The sequence below is a fragment of the Thrips palmi genome, unplaced genomic scaffold (genome assembly GCF_012932325.1).
Source record: "Thrips palmi isolate BJ-2018 unplaced genomic scaffold, TpBJ-2018v1 HiC_scaffold_5, whole genome shotgun sequence".
Classification (NCBI taxonomy): domain Eukaryota; kingdom Metazoa; phylum Arthropoda; class Insecta; order Thysanoptera; family Thripidae; genus Thrips; species Thrips palmi.
In genome coordinates this window covers 3,295,963-3,301,962 of record NW_023144632.1, presented here as the reverse complement: position 1 = coordinate 3,301,962, position 6,000 = coordinate 3,295,963, and positions in this window count along the sequence as shown.

The window sequence follows — 6,000 nt, the reverse complement described above, 5'->3', positions numbered from 1 at the left end:
ACTATTACGCGTATTACGGCGTAATACCCGGCTTTTTCGTACAGGGTATTACGCAAGTGTTTATCCCCTCGGGTAGAGCTACAGTTGGCTAGTTGGCTACAAGCTCGAGCCCCTTTCTGCCCGTCCCTTAAGGCAGTCCCCGGCCCGCCTCACCGCCCCGTCGAGGGCTAAGGGCCGTCCTGTTGCGTGCCCTCAGACGGCCCGGCGGCCCGGCACCGAGCCGGGGACAAGGACAACGGCAGGGGACCCAGGGACCGAGCGGGGGTGGGGGCCTCGCCTTTGCAGCGAAATAAGCCAGCGCACTGAAAAACCAAACGTGGTCTAGACCGCACCAACTGGTGTGGTCAAATGGATGCCATTTTGACCGCATCAGTTGGTGTGGTCTAGACCACGTTTGGGGCGTTAAGTGTGGTCTAGACCACACCAAACGTGGCCAAACGTGGTCTAGACCACACCAACTGATGCGGTCAAAATGGCATCCATTTGACCACACCAATGATGCGGTCTAGACCACGTTTGGTTTTTCAGTGCGGTCCCGGATAAGCAAACGGCACCGGGGGAGGCGACCCTCTCACTCGCACCCACGCCCCCCCCCCCCTTTCTCTCTGTCTCTGTCTCTCTATCTCTCTCTTTCTCTCTGTCTCCCTTTGAAGTCGGGCTTCACTGTGATTCCAAAGGCTTATGAACACGGTACGGTGCACTGCGTTGATACATCACACCACCTGAAACCTAGACACACGCACTCTTAAAAGCCTACGAAGCATTTGCTTCATAACTACAAAGAAAATGAAGGCATTGTAGAATTGCTTCATATTATTAAGAAATGCTTCGTATTACAAAGGATTTTGCTTCATAATACGAAGCATTTCTTCGTAGATTTTCCAAAGCCTTCATTTTCTTCGTATTACGAAGCGATTCTTCGTAGAGTTTTTACTGTGCGGTCTTCGTGGGGTCTCCGTATAAACACGCGCTTCGGCTGGTCGCTCTATAATGACGGTCTTCAAATGGGCTGCTGTAAAACGACGTAAGAGTATTTTTTTGACATTTTGAGATAAATAGTGCGTTAGAACGAGCATTTTTTTCTTATTCTAACGCACTATATATCTCAAAATGTCAAAAAAATACACTTACGTCGTTTTACAGCAGCCCATTTGAAGACCGTCACTATACAGCGGCCCACCGAAGCGCGTATTTTTACGGAGACCACACGAAGACTGTGTGTCTAGGTTTCAGGTGTCAGTGCAATGCCGCGCCATGCACTGGTAAAACTAAAGCGTAACACTATGCTTGAGTCAAGCAAAGAGTTACGCTTGAAGACGTTACGCTTGAAATCAAGCATACTCTGGAAATTTCCCCATGCATTTAGATGGGGGAAATCTTGGCGGATGAGCCTGTTACGCTTGATTTCAAGCGTAAACTGATAACGCTTGAAAACAGAGGGTAATGCTACGCTTTAGTTTTACCAGTGTGGCCACATTGCACCCTACTACATGCGAAGCGTCCCAAAAACGCTCCACGCCAGTGCGAAACAAGACATTGCTCTTCACGTGCGGTGCGAGAGCATTTCGCTGATTGGTGCGATGGAGACGGCTTCAAACGCAGTGCACGCCAACATCCATACCCACTGGTAGAACTCAAGCGTGCTTTTACGCCTTTCTTCAAGCGTAGTAGAACTACGCTCGGCTTCAAGCGTAGTTCTCCATTTTGCCCCTTTCCCGCCTATCTAAATGCATGGGAGGATTTCTTCTCTACGCTTGACGTCAAGCGTAAAGTCCTCAAGCGTAGCTGTATGCTTGAATGAAGCATACAACGACGCTCCAGTTTTACCAGTACAGCACTTTCAGGCAAAATCGTAACGCTCTTGCAAAGGCTGTTGCGTTGTTTTGTGGTTTTTCTGTCTCTGTGTTACGAGTCCGACCACAGTTCAATCATCCGGTCGAGGAACGGAGACACCGCCTCTCCCTGTGCTCGCTGGACTTCCCTTAATCAATCTCTTCCTAGAAAGAACAAGCGAACGGAGAGTGGGCGTGCCGAACTTCTACCTAGCTCACGTGGCAATCAGTCCGCCCGCCTAAAGCCAATTTGGTGCGTCGTTGGCGTTTCCCGCGATCCTGTCTAATCAGTTTATTAATCCGGCTCACTAACCTCGCCTCTCTCTCTCTCTCTCTCTCTCTCTCTCTCTCTCTCTCTCTCTCTCTCTCTCTGTGTGTGTGTGTTTCGCCAATAATGAGCGGAACAAGCGCGCTCTGCTCGCTGGCCCGGACTCGCCTCGACTCGCCGGACCGAAGCTGCAGTATCCGAACAATGAGGATCGAACACGACAAAAACGTGTTGGAGCTAAAAAAAGGAAACTTGGTTCTGCACGCATAATTCCCTTCGACAATTTTTGCTCGTGTTTCTCGCACACAGTTTTGCGCATACGTGCTTTCCGCTTAAATTGGCAAGAGAAAGTTGGCACAGTTTTTGGCGTGAAGGACAAGGGTTGGTGCATCATCATACCCATTAGGTCACAGTTAGGTGTCAGGTCTCAACAGACCGTCAGCGTTCGCCGAGATAAATTTTCGTCGTACTGATGGATAATGACCGATAAACCACAGGGGCATATGATTGCAACTTTAAATCGGCGCTGGTCCGATTTCAACCTTCGCACAGCAAGAGGATCTAGCTCTAATCTAACTGCCGGGGGCTTGACTCCACGCCGCCCGCCGGCTGTGTGCCACGGGCAGATTCTTTTACGGAGATAAAACGTGTCCCCTGGGGGCCCTCCGCTGCCCTACCGACCGAGAGTCGTTTTCGTCGCTCTCTCTCTCGCACCCATGGCGCGTCCCGTAAAGGTGCGACAGAGACGGAGCGACGACTCTGCTGCCCTTCGTCCCTTCGGCGTCCACCGTGTTGGACGACGGCGAGCGACACTGCTTCCCCCCACCCCCGCGCAAGGCCCCCAGGCTCCCCGGTTCGGCTGATGGCGATATAAAAGTCTGCAGGACAGGCGGCGGGGCGCACAGTGGGCCAGAAGTCCGGTGAAGGTGGACAAAACTCTGGACGAGTTTTGAGCTGCAGAGTCGCTAAGCAGGACTCAAACCGAACGTGTGACCCCACCGATGGATTCCGCTTTCGGAGATCAATCCATTGGTGAGGTCACACGTTCGGTTCGGGTTCCATTTAGCGACTGGGGCTCAAAAGGCATCCGGGTTTTTACCGCCTCCACCGGTCTTCTGGCCCACTGTGGGGCGGCCCGCCCGGTGGCACCGCGCTCGCAGCGCTTTGCCAGTGTGCTCGCGGCAAGCCGACGGCAAGCCGACGAGAGCCCAGCGGCCACGCCGTGACCCACTTGCTGCCGTACAGCGCACCCCCGGAGCATCCGGACGCCCAGACTGATGCCCACAGTCGTTTTTGTAGCGCTGTCTCTCTCGCACACACGGGCTGTCCCGTATAGGTAGGAGAGAGACAGAGAGACAAATGCGACTCTCGGAATAAGTCCTGAGACGGTGGCGATGCCCTTCGCGTCTGCCTGCCCGCTTGCCTGCCTTCATCATCATCATCATCATCATCATCATCATCATCATCATCATCATCATCATCATCATCATCATCATCATCATCATCATCATCGCCATCAGGCATTTTTTGCTGTCGGAAAGCGAGCCAACTGTGATCAGGGGAGTTCTCCGCAATCGCACAATGCAGCCGCAGCGTTGATGTTAGCGAGGTTTCGACAGAGCGCACTCTCATTAAACGAACTTATTGAACCAAACCAGCCGGGCAGCCAGATCTGCATGCAGTGGTGGGCTTTCCTGGAATCTTTGTTTCCCACTAACAGGCGGAAAGCACTTCAACTCCAACCCGCCTTCCCAACCCTTCGCCCCTGATCTTACAAATTGAGCGAGCTCCACATTTCGAAAAACAAATCCTATTGCAACCGGCAGGAGCGTGATGCGTTTGGTTCGAGTCCGGCGATTGGAGTCAGTAGAGCTTGAAACGCGAGTTATGTTCGCCTAAACGGGTCGTCTAGTCCACTGTGCGTCATGATGCACGGTGAGGAGAGAGGGGAGGATTTGGGGGGGGGGGGGGGGGGGAGAGGGATAGAGGAGAGGAGGGGGGTTGAGGGATCGAGGGGGAGAGGGATAGAGAAGAGGGAGGGGACAAGCGGGAGGGACAGGGGAGGGAAGGGAGAAAGGGGTGGGAGAGAGAGAGAGAGAGAGAGAGAGAGAGAGAGAGAGAGAGAGAGAGAGAGAGAGAGAGAGAGAGACGGGAGGAAGGGGGATGGAGAGGGGTAAGGAGAGTGAAGACAGGGAGAGGGGGAGGGAGGGAGATGGAGGAAGAGACAGGCAGAGGGAGGAAGAGGGGCAGGGGGGGGGGAGGAAGAGAGAGGGGGAGTGGGCGGAGAGGGGGGAGGCGTCCTCGTGGTGGTGGGGAACTGGAAACTAAATCGCTGCGTCGCTGGATCGTGGTGCGTAGTGCCGCCCGGATTACCAGGCTGGTCAGTTCGCGGTGACAGAGGCAGCCCCCTCTCTCTCCCCCCCAATTCTGCCCCCTTCCCTAACCCCCGTCAAGTCCAACCACCCCTAATTGTCCCAGCGTTGTTGGGACCAGGCTTCGCTTAGGAAACCCCTCGGCGTGAACCGCCCCCGCCGCCTGGCCACGCCTGGCGCGGTGCCGACCCGTGGCGGTGTCGAACCGACTTAGCGACGGTTTTTCGGCACTATCGACCCCATGACGAGGCGCTTCCCCGACAACGTTTTTCCGACACCCAGATTGGAAACCCTTCTCCCCCCTGGGTGATTCCACGCCAACTGAGTCAGTCACAAAACGGCATGGTCTCGGATCGGGACGAAACTTACGCAAATCGTAGGTCTAGTAGTGGGATGACTAAATCCAAAAGCGTTTGGCCGAAAAATATCTAGAAGCCGAGATATTGAGAGGTTAAATATGGTGCCGGGACAGCGCCCAGCTTAAAATTCCACCTGGAAATTGGTCTGGATTTATTTCCATTGTGGAAAGTAGAATCCAGAGGGATCTGAAATCCAGCTGGTATTTGGAACGTTTTCCCATCTGGAATTTTATGAATTCCATTGTGGGTTTCCGATTTCCAGTATGGATTTACACATCTGTGGAAATGGAAATCACTCCAAAATACTGTACTCGTTTATTTGTAAAAAAAGAGGCTTACTTTAACACTGCTAATCGCAGTGACTTTAGAATGGAGCGTGCCCCCTGTGGTCCCCCAATTTCTCAATATATGGATTCTTTTCGCGTATTCATACTGATTCAAGCAGGAATTAGTTGAGTATTTAGAGCAAGCTTATCAAGTAGATAAGCTTAAACCAGCTCGGCAGTGGTACAGACACCAAAGAGGTGCAGGTGCCACTGCCTCAAAAATTGATTGATGTGCCAGATGGTACTGGATTTCCCAGCTTAAAATTCCACCTGGAAATTGGTCTGGATTTATTTCCATTGTGGAAAGTAGAATCCAGAGGGATCTGAAATCCAGCTGGTATTTGGAACGTTTTCCCATCTGGAATTTTATGAATTCCATTGTGGGTTCCCGATTTCCAGTATGGATTTACACATCTGTGGAAATGGAAATCACTCCAAAATACTGTACTCGTTTATTTGTAAAAAAGAGGCTTACTTTAACACTGCTAATCGCAGTGACTTTAGAATGGAGCGTGCCCCCTGTGGTCCCCCAATTTCTCAATATATGGATTCTTTTCGCGTATTCATACTGATTCAAGCAGGAATTAGTTGAGTATTTAGAGCAAGCTTATCAAGTAGATAAGCTAAAGCCAGCTCGGCATGGTACAGACACCAAGGAGGTGCAGGTGCCACTGCCTCAAAAATTGATTGATGTGCCAGATGGTACTGGATTTGTCACATGTCCTCTGGAACTAGACTTCCTCGACTAAGGAAATTGGGAGCCTTGGTCACAAGCGAGAGATAACTTAGATTATAAAAATCTCAGCCTGTAATACTGATACATAGATCACTCACATAAGGATT